The sequence below is a fragment of the Jaculus jaculus genome, chromosome 6 (genome assembly GCF_020740685.1).
Source record: "Jaculus jaculus isolate mJacJac1 chromosome 6, mJacJac1.mat.Y.cur, whole genome shotgun sequence".
NCBI lineage: Eukaryota > Metazoa > Chordata > Mammalia > Rodentia > Dipodidae > Jaculus > Jaculus jaculus.
In genome coordinates, this window is record NC_059107.1 from 11422465 (window position 1) to 11435677 (window position 13213).

Below are 13213 nucleotides of genomic sequence, written 5' to 3' on the forward strand. Positions count from 1 at the left end.
CAGCAACCGGCCTTTTGATGAATCACAAAGCAGCCAGCTCTGGGTGGCTCCCTCTCTTGAGCCTCCCAATTGCTCACTCTAAACTCCCTAGTTCCTGACACGTTTCTGAAAGGGGGAAGGGGAAACTAAAAGTATTTGTTACATTTAAAAAGGAGGGAAAGGGGTCAAAGGCTGCACATATGTCACTTCATCCAACTTCCTTGAGTAATAGCACTATGATCTTGCTTAACCAGGTGAGGCATAGACATTTGCACAGTGAGAGCCAATACTGTTCATAACAAGCTCATAGCTAGAGAGACAGATGGTCTCAGGTATGGGCAAAAAGTGTCATCAAGGCAATAGACCAAATACTCAGGTCCACTACACAAGATCTGAGTAGCCAACTCCAGTGGTAAAACATACACATGACAAAGCCCTTAAAACAAAAATCACACAACTGCTAAAGGCAGTGTACGGTTACGTATATTTTGCTTTAATGTTCAAAATCTAAGGACAAGCCGGGCGTGGTGGTGCACGCCTTCAATCCCAGCACCTGGGAGGCAGAGGTGGGAGGATCACCATGAGTTCGAGGCCACCCTGAGACTACATAGTGAATTCCATGTCAGTCCGAGCTAGAGTGACACCCTACCTCGTAAAACCAAAAAAAAAAAAAAAAAAAAAAAAAAAGACATAAGAAATTTTGTTTAAAAAAAGCCTGGCAGGAAACCAATGAACTTTTTCTGCCACAGAATGACAGCTTTCAAGGCAAATTTCTTGGTCTAAAGCTCCTAAACATGTACTCTATTTCTTTGGTCTTTACGATTTATAAATTCAGAGCAATATGATAATAAGTAGCAAAGGCAGGAGTCAAGGAAACAAACAATTCCAAAATGAGGTGTTCTTGTTAGTTTTCTTTATTTCACTTGTTCTTCTTCCCCGAAATTGAGCTGAACTTCCAAAGGTGGTATGAAGAATCTTCGATTGCTTTGGTAGAGAAATCATTTTTTTAACTTTTACCCACAGTCATCATCACAAAGGGCACTTGCTCGAATCTACCAATGCCTTTTCCTCCTCGGCTTTTCCTCAATAGGAAAACGGAAGCCTTGAGCTCACATGTGAAGGAAAGTCAAAGAAATCCCTAAGCCAGGACACCATGGGACCGGCGAGCCAGAGGCGCGGGTGAGCCTTTCCGAGGGCCTGGCAAGGGGTCAGAAAAAAATATTTTGTTGTTGTTTTTCAAGGTAGTGTCTCACTCTGTAGTTCCAGGCTGGCCTCCAATTCACAGTGATCCTCCCACCTCTTCCTCTCAAAGGCAGGCACCGCCACGCCCAGCTAATTCCAGAAATTTATATGACCGAACAAATGGTCAAGAGTTGCCCAGTCATGGCTAAATAAGAACAAACTGGCATCTGGTGAGTGTATATCAAGACATACTCTATGGTTATGATGACTGTAATTGAAAATTGATTCTTGAGGAAACACAGAACAGAGAAGCCAGAATTACATAGTCAAGCTAATCAGTAACTGGATATGGAAAGACAGAACATCTGTATCAGTGTACAAAGGGAAGTCCATTCAATGAATAATGCTATACAGTTGTGCCATTGAGAAGAAAATGAGATAAAACTTACTTCTTATTAACATACAAAAATAAAATTCATATAAATAGAAGAAAAATTGACAAGGTGTGAAGACTTACTCTGAAATGTGACATTTGTTTGTTTGCTTTTGCTTTTGAGTCACTCTCACTGTGTAGTTCAGACTGACCTTGACCTCACTGCATAGCCCAGGATGGCCTCATGGTCACCAACTTCCTGCCTCTGCTGCCTGAGTGCTATGTGTACACTACCTCGCCCAGTCAGAGATGCTGTTTTAGCGTGAAGAACAAATTATACTAAACCATCCTTTCCATCCTTGTGCACAAGAAGATCCCTCTAGTAAACCTCAGTAGCCTCCCCTGATGGACATGAAGGGTGTCTCTGCGATTGTCTTTTGTTTTTCAGGATCTCAACCTGGTTGTCAGCTTCTACTTCTCTAATGGTCTTCTGTTTTGATGAATGTTTTAGTCTTCAAATCATAAGGTAAAAAAGGTGGGATTTATGGACCCATGGTTGATTCATGATCTAGTAAGGTCACTATCAGTGGGTCGGTTCTCACAGCCCTGCGTTCCAGAGCCCTGCCATCTTATATACAAGGTCAAAGTCCCCATCCTTATTTATGCTTACCTGAAACAACTCCCTCAAAAAAAAAAAAAAATTCAAATAGCCAGGTCATTCCCTATGTCACAAAGGATACAAATTTAAGAACAATTTTCCAAAACTGTAGAGGTAATAAAAAATTCTAAGGATTATACAAAGACTTAACTAAGGGGCTGGAGAGATGGTTTAATGGTTAAGGCACTTGCCTATGAGGCTTAAGGACCCTGGTTTGATTCCCCAGGACCCACATAAGCCAGATGCACAAGTGGTGCATGTGCCTGGAGTTCATTTGTAGTGGCTGGATGTCCTGGCATGCCCATTCTTCCTCTTTCTCTCTCTATTTCTGTCTCTCTCTCTCTTCTTCTTCTTTCTCTCTCTCTGTCTCTTTCTCTCTCTCAAATTAATAAATAAAATATTTTTCAAAAGTTCATTATAGTTGAAAACAACTGTACAAAAGGAAATTTAAAATGAAGAAGATAAAATAGTATTCCACTTGAAAAGAAATTTTATCCTCAAGAACCAGTTTTCTCCTTGGTCATGATCCCTATTGAAGATGGATTCCATAATCCCACTTCCCCATTGCAGCCACCTTCTCTCCCTGAAATTCTCCATCCTTTCCTCCACAGGACCATACAATTCCATGCCTCTCCTCACTGGGAATGAGCCTGGAAACATGTTTGATTCCAGATAGAGATGCTCAGTGTAGGGACTAGGAATGGGCTGCAAAAGGAGACACTTCTGTTCCTCATACCTGCAGCTTTTTCCACTTGAGCAAGGAGCCATCAGTGTGTTTGTACTTTCACGTAACTCTGTTGTCTAGTAAATAATATGCTTGTGTTTCAAAAAAAATTGAAAAAATTGGGTATTTTGCTATGTTTTAACCCTTCTCCAAATTTCTCCCATTGCTCAGGTAGTTTGAAAGTACATGTTCTCTCCCTCTCCCCCGCCCTCTCTCTCTGTCTCTCTCTCTCTCTCTCTCTCAGCATTTCATTGGCAATGGCAGCAGCAAGGTTATTCTGCCATAGCTTTTGTAGTGTGGGGGGTTGAATGGGCCAGGCATGAGCTGTACCACTGAGTTACACATCTCTAGCCCACTTTCCCATCCCTTAACTCGAAACAAATTTGTAGATGTCTGGGAACTTTGGTATTATGCCGTTCAAAGAGAGAACAGAATATTCTAGGATCTTTAGGGTGTGAATAAGTTCCGGAAACATGAACTTATGTGCAAACTTTTCCTTTGTGAGTTTTATGTGTGAGAAAAACAGTAGACTCCACGTGTCCTCAGAACGCCGAGGAACTTGGTGGGCATCTCCTTTAACTCTTTTTGAATATTTGAACTTTTACCCTGTGTCACCACTGAAAATTCTGCTTCCTATTTCAGAGAAACTTGAGGAGAAACTGAGTAAGAGCCTTAGCACACACAGGACACTTACCTCTGGTTCCATTCTGTGCTTTGACCCTCTTCTGTGTTTTGGTTTCAGATGAGAAAGATGCACAGGCAAGCAGGTGAGAGACGCCATTTCTCCACATCACTCACTCACCTCTTCCTTTTTAGTCCCTTGGATTATGAACTCTTATAACCTTGGGCCCAGAGTCTCTGAAAATGCAAGATTCTTATGGGTGCTAAGATTGTGAAGACCCGGGAACTGTCAGCGGACACTTAGTGTCAACATTTTGTAAAGAGACCTTACTGACCTCATCGATTTCTTTTTGTGTGTGAGTCCTTGGCCCCAAAGAAGCAACCACCTTTTGTCTTTCTCCCTGTTGCCTGCTTTGCACATGATATGCCTTCTTTGACTGCTTGTTTTCAGAATGCAGTGAGGCCTGTATGCATACAGGCGCTAAGGACTGCTGTGGGACAGAGCTTTGAGTAATCATCCATGAGGGAGCTAACTAGAACAGACACGGGGTTGCTGAGTGGTAGTGAGGACCAGAGTCTATGTATAATGAATCCGTGATGCATCCTAGGGTGTGACTCCCACCCAGTCATACTTCTCAGTCAAGATCTGTTACGCAAGGGAATCAGTCAGGGTGGGGGGTCACAGATAAATTTCCAGGCAATTGGTGGTATGAATAGCTATAAGAAGGAGGGAGGGGCACTGGTCTAGTGGGGAGGTAAGTGAAATTGGTCAGAGTTGATAAATAAGAGGAAATGGAATACTAGAGTCATCTGAAGTCTCACAAAAATCAAGTAGTGAACATACATGAAAGGGATGAAATAGGCTCAGGATGATTTTCAAGAAATTGGGCCCTGGCTGCTGGAGGTGAAGTGTTAGTCAGGCTCCAAGCTGCACTCGAGGTGAGAGGAGTGTAAGGAAGAGCACTGCCCACTGGATGAAGACTATTTCCTGGGCCTCCTCAACGTGAGTCAATGTGTTGTGGGAGAGCATGTGCTGTGGGCTCGGTGCTGGCCTCCCTCTTCCATGGTAACGAGTGGTCTTTCTTCCCTTCCTCTCAATGTGACTAATCACAGTGAGTTTGGACTCAGGCACGGCTCTTCCCAAAATCTACATTTCTGATCTGAAAACTAACCTGTAAGAGTACGCCCAAGATGCTCCCCACTCTTAGAAGGGATTTATTTGAATGTTTGTATTGGTTTCTTGGGGTTCCCAGGCAGGAAAACATTACTGGGAAGTAGACGTGGGACACAATAAAAAATGCAGTGCTTGGGCATTTTCTCTGGACGTGAGAATATATAATGTGACTCAGTTTCCAAACAATAGGCACTGGAATCCTTGGACTAAGGACACAACATTGGTATTTTGTAATTGATCCTGATAGAATGAGCCTCTTTCTAGGAACCAATCCTTCACCAATAGATATCTTCCTGGATTACGAGGGTGGAGCTTCTTTTTCTCCATTATAGATGATCAGTCCTTCACTGATACCCAACACATCACTTTAAAGGCTTAATGAGACCTTGGCACCCAGAATGAGACATGTAATGAGAAAATATGACTCACACAGTCACCTGCTCAGTATGATGTGATAAGAGAAAAAAGCTACTTTTCAAGATGACTCTACAGGCTCCCACACAGAAAACCCCAGTGCTCTCCCCACAAGTACCCATGACCTTCATCTGCAAGAGGATACCCATAAGTGTCACCTTTCACACTGTCTTTTAGGTACTGAGGTTTCTCTCCCAGGCTTAAATCTCTGTACCACTGTTAGAGATGGGTTATAGGAAAGAAGAGATTGAACAACAGACCAACTGGCAGAAAGCTGGAAAAAGCTGCGCTGCATGCAGCCTTATGGGAGACGGAAGCCATCAGTGATGAAAACAGTGGACACTGCAAACCTCAAGTTTGGCCAGCTAGGCCAAATGATCCAATGGGTGCAATAGTGGCATGTCTGTTATGGGAGAAACCAACTGCTCTCTAATTGGGCTGGAGACCCACTCTATGGGAGGGAGTACAAGTCTGGTAGTGAAAACCTATCCAAAAGCCTATAGTGGGGGAGGTCATGAGCATTAGAAACATAATGCCTGCTCTTGTCTGACTAAATATATTATGCCCACAAAACTGCCCGGTAAGTGCTTTACTTAATGTTCATATTCATATATTAATGCTACTCTCACTTATGGTTAGATAATCTTCTCTTTTCATATGGTGGCAACCACTGAGATGACCCAAAAGGCACCATAATGCTGATAAGACATGACTGAGGAATGTTCAGCACTGAAACGTCTGTATCACACCTTGCAAGGCTCAGGGTCCGTTGTAGAACAGGTGGTAGAAAGAATGAAAGAGCCAAGGAAAGGGCAGGACTGTTAACAATGCAATCTGCCAGACAGAAATTGGTCTTGATATCAATGACCTCACAGTGCATAGCACTATCTTCACAAGACCATTGTAATAGGAGGAAAAGATGATGATATGAAAATAAAAGAGAGACTAATGGATAGAGGGAAGGGATATGATGGAGTAGAATTGTGAAGGGGAAAGTAAGGGAGGAGAGGGAATTATCATGGTTAATTGTCATAACTAAGGAAGTTGTCAATAAAAAGGAAAAAAAGAGATTGAAATATTGATAGAGGCTTTAAGAATCATGAATGTTTTGAGATGAAAAGGTAATAAGGTATACATTGGTCTAATTTGTGAGAACTCCATTAAGCTAAGAAATCTCAGATGAGTCACAACTTCACACTCTTCCTTACTTCGTCAGTGAGAGTGATTCCCACCTCAAAATTGTAAATGGCATTGTGTTGACTAAGGGTGTGTTCTGAAATTACATTTCACCTAACATGATCCTGATATATTTCACATTATTTTAATTTTCCATACATCAGATAGCCCATGAGATAGGTGTCGAATGTCTATTCTGTGCCAAACTGAAGAACTGAAGAGGGGTGAGCACTTCCTAATTCATTCCGTAAGAGCCACAGTATCCTTGTGATCAAAGTGGCTGCAGACATTATAAGAATAGAAAATAAAACTAGAGTATGTCCCTCATGAATATTGATACAAGTTGCCTAAATAAAAGTTTACCAGGCCCTATTTAACAATAATTTATGAAGGCGTTTAGTGGAGGGAGATTGCCAGAGGGGGGGCACAAAGAAAGGTGATGGAAGGGAATTATAATTAGGGTACATAGAATATATATATGGAGATTATCAATAGAATTTTTTAAAGACTAACACATTTTTTTTGTTTTTTTAATGTATAATTTTTTTTATTGACAACTTCTATACTACAGACAAACAATCATGGTAGTTCCTTCCCCTCCCCCACTTTCCCCTTCACAACTCCACTCTCCATCATATCCCCTCCTTCTCTCCATTAGTCTGTCCTTTATTTTGATGTCATCGTCTTTCCTTCTATCATGAGGAAGACCTAACACTTTTGCTGGACATGATGCACACACCTGTAATTGTTACGCCCAGAAGATTGTGGCAGGAGGACCACAGAGACACTGATTTTAATGGAACATAGAGATCTCAGTCCCTCTGTGAGAATCTAGAGACCACTTCATAAACTATAGAACTGAAGCCATCCTAAAACCATGAGGGTCGTGCACTGTGGAGTTAGCCCACAGTTATTGGTACAGTAAATGTCTCTGCATATCATGACCCAACATGTGACTCTGACATTCTTTCCGCCCCCTCTTCTGCAAAATTTCCCTGAGCCATGTTGGGTTCATTTTTGGTCTGCTTCAGTGCTGAGGTGTTGGGGGTCTCTGAGGCTCTGCCTGTCTGGTTTGGTAGGAGTTGATTTTTCTCTGTGTTGGTCTCCTTCCCCTTTGTGCTGGTCAACAAGGAGGGTGTAGATCATGGATGAGCCTACACAATGGTACCAAACTGCCTGTATTTGCTGAAAAGAAAACTAATAAATTAAATTAAAAAAAAAAGAGATAGCAAACTAAATAAATAAAAAATAAAACCATGAGGGGATTTCAGTGAACATGATAGGAAAATTCAAAGAGCACCTTTCAAACTCATCTGTGTCCCTTCTTTTATCCAGCCTCATGCAAATGAGAGGAAGACACATGCCAGAGACCCTCCCTGAGAAGGAAAAGGCATGCAGTACACCCCACCTTCTAGCTGGTCTGAGATATGTCACGGCATTGTTTTTTGTCTTGCTTGACTTGGAATGCTGAAGGGACCATCAGCTTTGCTTAGAAACTGCTGAAAAGGAGACATGATGTCAGCTTGCTTGTTCTTGAAAGCTTTAAACACGTGTTCTCCCACAGACACACCTAGTTAACAACACATGAACCAGAATGCTTATGTGAGAACTCAGAGAACAGCTGAAAAATCTCCAGCACCTATCACCAGTTGCCATGTTTTGCCTGGCTGGCCAGTCATGTAGTGTGCAGGATCCATTGCTGGTTTAGCCCCCTGATGAATTTTCTCCTCCAGCAGGCTGCACAGCACTTTCTAGCACTGTGACAGTTAGTCAACAGGGAAGGAGGCTCCCAGCTCATCTCCAGCTTAATTGCTCAGTGTCCTTCAAGCCAATGCATTCTGATTTCAGTGATAGGGTCTTACCATCCAGCTCTGATGGCTGTCATTACTTGCACAAGACCTGCGTAATATTGAGCCCATCAACATGAGTGATTGAGGAGGAAAAGTAATGAAGAGGGGGCTCAGAGAGGAGGGATGGAGGAAGGGGGTCACCAACTGTGATTACCTGCTCAAGACCTGCCCAAGATAGGACCAGTCACCGTTCTTCTATGGATGGAGGAAAGGTCATGAGGCAGTTAGTGGAGGAGTGAGAGTCATTCTCTTCAGTGGCTGCATCATTGGTGATTGGTGGAAAGAAGGGGTTCGGCTGGAGTGGAGAGGGATGAGAGTATACTGGGGCTTTTATAAGATCAAAATAGAATATATACATTATGAAATTGACAAAAAAATATAAAAACCAAGATAGAGAAGAAGGTTGAGAAACATTCAATGTTGACCTCTGGTCTCTACACACACAGACACACACACACACACACACACATATGTATGCATCTATACACATGCATGCATCTGTACACACACATATGAACATGTGTACACACATCAAAGCACACAGGCATACATGTGAAAAAGAAGAAAAAATATGAGTGTAGGAAAAAATAAGACAATTGGCATCGTTTTCAGGACAGCAAAGAAGACAGAAGTAAGTCAGCTCTGGGTGTGGTGGTTTGGATGTAAAATGTCCTGCATAGCCTCAAGTAGTTGTGATTAATCTTCCTACTTAGTCCCCAGCTGGCAGAGCCTTTGGGGGGTAGAGTCTTGCTGGAGGAGGTGTGTTTGGGGTGTTGGGGTGAGGAGGTGTGTTGATGAATCTGCTAGGTGTTCAGAGCCAGCTTGCACTTGATGATCCCGCTCAACCGTGGATATGTGAAGTTGTGAGCCAGTCCTCATTCTTTTCTCCACCCTTGGAGAAACTTCCTTCTGAACTATAAGCTTGAAATAAACCCCTTTCTCCCATAAACTGTTTCTGGTCAGGTGATTTGTCCCAGCAACGAGAAGTTAACTGTTGTACTGAGTCTGTGTATAAGTTTTGCAGAGAAAATCTTACAAAGACAGATGCTTATGTGGTTTGATGCAGCCTGGCTGTGTGACTCAGAGGGACCACCACATAAATGAGATACCCGAAAGTGCTACAGACTCTTCTAGTCATATTAGAAGCAGAGAACAAGCTGGTTGGTCATGGGAAAGTGACAGGAATACTGAGTGGCAGCTGCTGGCATTGCATGGCTCCTGTCGTGTGCATTTGGGGAAGCCACTAACAAGGAAACAGCCACCCACTGGCTGCAGGAAAAACTAAAGCTAGAAAGGGACCCTGGGGTGGCACAGACTGATGGCCAGGATGCTCTGGCAAGAAAACTGGTTCTAGTCAATGAGCATGGATTTCCACCAATCACCAGTGGTGCAGGCATTGAAGAGAATGACTCTCCCTCTCCCCTGACTGCCTCATGAGCCTTTCCTGCATCCATAGAAGAATGGTGACTGGTGCTATCTTGGGCAGGTCTTGAGCATGGATTATAGATCATGGATTGTTGCTGTGCCAGACTTCGGGGAGGCAGAGGACCCACTATGAGGATCATGGCTATCCTCTCAAGTGGAAGGTAGGAGCAGCAGATGTGGTCCTATGTAGGAGTTTAGGAATTTGAGAAACTCGCAGACTGAGGTAGTAGATGAAAAAAAAATAACTAAAGGGATCTGCCCCATTGTGGTACAAAGGCTAAGAACCCAACAGGAATGCTGGGAGGAGGTGGACATAGACAAGTTACGCCAGCACTGGACTGATTCCTGCACACCCAGCTGAACCCCTGCACCTCTACAGAGTTAGCGGATCTGGAGCCAAATTCAGGCATAAACAGATAGAGAGCATGCCCACCTGGCACTACATGTGGGGTCACGGCCAGCATGGTTAATTGCTGCCCGTAGGCACACTTGGCCCAACTCAGGAGATATTTCCATCGAGGGGAAAATGTAGACATTGAAGGAGGAGTGACAGCTGTACTTGAGGAAACATGGCACGAAGCACGCACTGAATGTTTAGCCTTCCCTTGGTTTCCCTACTATAACTTTTATAGGCAGTATGAGAGACGCCGTCTCACGTGCAGCTCTCCCAGCTGGATATGGAGCTTTGGTACTCATGCTGTCCCCCATGGTGGACAGACACGTACAAAGAGCAGCACAAATGATATCAGATTTAGGAGAAAGAGGGGGAAAAAATGAGACAAAAGGAAGATGAGGTGGAGGCCACCCTGAGATTATATAGTGAATTACAGGCCAGCCTGTGTTAGAGCAAAACCCTATCTCAAAAAAAAAAAGAAGGAAAAAAGAAAAAGAAAACAGTCATGTAAAGACACTTCCTAATGCACCCCATGAAATATTTCTTTCAAGTTGAAACTCAAGGGAACAAACTTCAGTGTGAAAGGATGAGGGGAGCATATAGGGAGAAGTCATGTCTAGCCTCTAGACACAGGAATTGTGAACAGCACCTTGGGAAAGAGTCGTGACTGACAGAGAAGAGACAGGTAGAATACCATATGCATGGGTTGCTGACTGGAGAAGAGGTGAGGAGGCAAGAATACAAAAGGAGAAATCTGACAAACAAGAAGGAGAACTGAGAGGCACAAACAGAGGTGAGCCAAAGGCCCAAGTGGAGGACAACGTTTACTTTATAAGCTCAGGAGAGGACACCTTAACTCCAGCCAGACCTTGTGCTCACAGTTATCTTAGTAAGCGCCAGGGATGCACCTAAGGGCTTTGTGCAAGTGCTCTGCCCCTGGCCTGTATCCTCAGCCTCGGTGCTCCCACTTGGACCATTCCCTTGTGGGAAGAGAAGGACTCATTTATCTGTTTATAACTGGGCATGATCTTACATTCCCTCTCCTCTGGTACCTCATGCCATGAGTGAGAATGGCCTTTGTGTTGGGTAAGGAATGCTTCTACCTCCTTATCCCCCAAATTCCCTCAGACGACCCCCTGGTGAGGGCTGATGTACACCAAGGAGAATTAATGGACATGGCTTGATGCATGTGAGACTATACAGTGCAATAGAAAGTACAGCCCTCCAGAATGCCTGTGCTCACCCCCTGTTTGAATATGGGTCTTTGTGTGTATCTTGGGTCTGTGGAATGGGAGCTGGGAAGATGGGGACTGTGGGGTTCTAGGTCCTGATGGACATTCTGCCCCAATGTGCAGGCAGTGACAGGTGGCCTGTCCCTCCCATCTCTGAGCAGGACTGGACTTAGGGACAAGGGAGTCACAGTATTGGACTTGTGTGTCTCTCCTGACCTTCCCGCTGGGACAACCTCACCACACTACAGGCAGCGTGGAAGGACAAGGGAAATCTCAGTATTGCTCTTTCTTAAAGCCACTGTCTGCAATTTTTTTTCTCTACCCTGAATCATCAGGTATTTTGAAATCTCAAGTGGTTCCTGGCTACCCACTGAACAGCATGCCAGATCCTCTGCAATTTGGTCCCATCTATTTTTATTCAACCTTCCTTTGCACCTGCAGGTTTTGTAAACAAAACCTGGCAAGACTGGAGCCTTTTTCATTTCCTGACACATGCTCACCACCTCAAAGCGTGTTTGCTCGACCCTCCACCCTCCCCTGAGACCACGCTTTTGAGTTTAACCTGTCCTGGAGGCTCTCCTCTATCTTCCCACTCAGCGACTTTTGCTCCCCTAAGGACGTTACGATGTACAATAAGCCCGGCTCTCTCACCTCACCACCTCTTTGATCACACACTCTCCAGTCCTTACCCCACAGTTTACTGGTTCTTGCTTCCACCACTCATATGAGATTGCTGGCACCTTCACTGGCTTCTCCCCAAACAGCAGACCTTTCTGGGAGTCCTTAGGACGGCCTGGAACATACTTGAGTTACCCTGCCCTGCCTCCTCGGGAGGATATTGGTGTGCACGCCTCATGTGAGAATGGCCTTTGTGTTGGGTTTGTTGTTAATTAAGTGAGGGTTTGCATGCAGGCTTTCTGAGGCCAGTTTTGGTTTACTGAGATGATGTTGTCCATCTCGCTTCCCTTTGCTCTTGTAGTGCTGGAGGTAGAACTCAGGACTCCACACACTGAGCGAGCACCTGAGGTGCTGGAGCCTCTTGGTCCACTGCACCCAACTAGTGCCAAAGCTGCACCTCGGCCTGTGGCGAAGTGGGGTGAGGTGAAGTAGCGCTTTCTTCCATGCTGAGCTCTACTGTACCGCAGAAAGCCCCGCTCCATTTCCAAGCTGTATGTAAACAGCTCTGGCAGGTTCTGTTCATGGCAACGCTCCCAGGCTGTTTCCTTGTCGACCTTTTCCTGCAGAGAAGGATACAGTGAGCTAAGCCGGAGTTGGGCACTGGCGCTTCCCCAGCCTTTACTGAAGAATTAAGTCCAGTCTCTGTCTCTTTCCCCGAGACTGGGACTGGAGAGGGTCTGGCCACTTGGACCTATCTAGAGGTTCTGGGCAGCCAACTTGCGCATTCTCTCCCCACCATGAGCCTCGGAAGCTTGAAGTCTGTTTTAACAAAGCCCTTAATACCTTTGCCCTCCTTCTAAGACCCCAGAGGAACATTTTCCATGGGAATTTAATTTGCAGTTGTCTTCACAGAGACAGGATATGACGGAGACTTCCTCGTTTTGTTCTGTCCATCTTGGATTTTATAACAAAGGGCAGAGCCGATAGCACATGTCCTAAGGTGGAAGGTGAGTAAGTAATTCCATCACTAGTGAGCTGCCCCACTGAACTCAGCTGCCAGCACGTGCCTAAAGGGCCTTAGCATCCGGAACTAAGTCACTTCACAATCCCCTTCGCAGGGAGGTGAGGTCACCAGCGTTCATCTGCCGTTTGGACCCTTTGATGCTACCTGAAAGGTACGTGGCTCATTCTCAAATCCTACCTGAATCTCCTCCCGTTAGAGATGGAAAGCAGAAAATGATGGTGGGTGACTCTAGGAGTCAGCTCTTGTTACCTGAGCCTGTCCTCTCTGAGGAGGCAATATTCCAGTACATCCCATTTCCCCTGCAAATGGAAAGGATCCATCCTTTCAAAGCATCGTTCTTAAGGTGATTTATCTTCCTTGGAGACTAAG

At 44.5% G+C, this 13213-nt stretch overlaps 1 protein-coding gene across 3 annotated transcripts in view; it reads left to right on the forward strand.

Annotated features, from left to right (window-relative positions):
* Btnl9 (butyrophilin like 9) overlaps positions 1-13213 on the forward strand; it is a 47827-nt gene that overhangs the window by 15315 nt on the left and 19299 nt on the right. For 2 of the 3 annotated variants that reach the window (XM_045151772.1, XM_045151774.1), the window contains exon 1: positions 12808-12995. The exons of the other annotated variant lie outside the window; for it this stretch is intronic. The gene's annotated coding sequence lies outside the window, so the exon portion shown is untranslated. Of the gene's footprint in view, positions 1-12807; positions 12996-13213 lie in introns of those variants that run through there. 3 annotated transcript variants of the gene reach the window in all.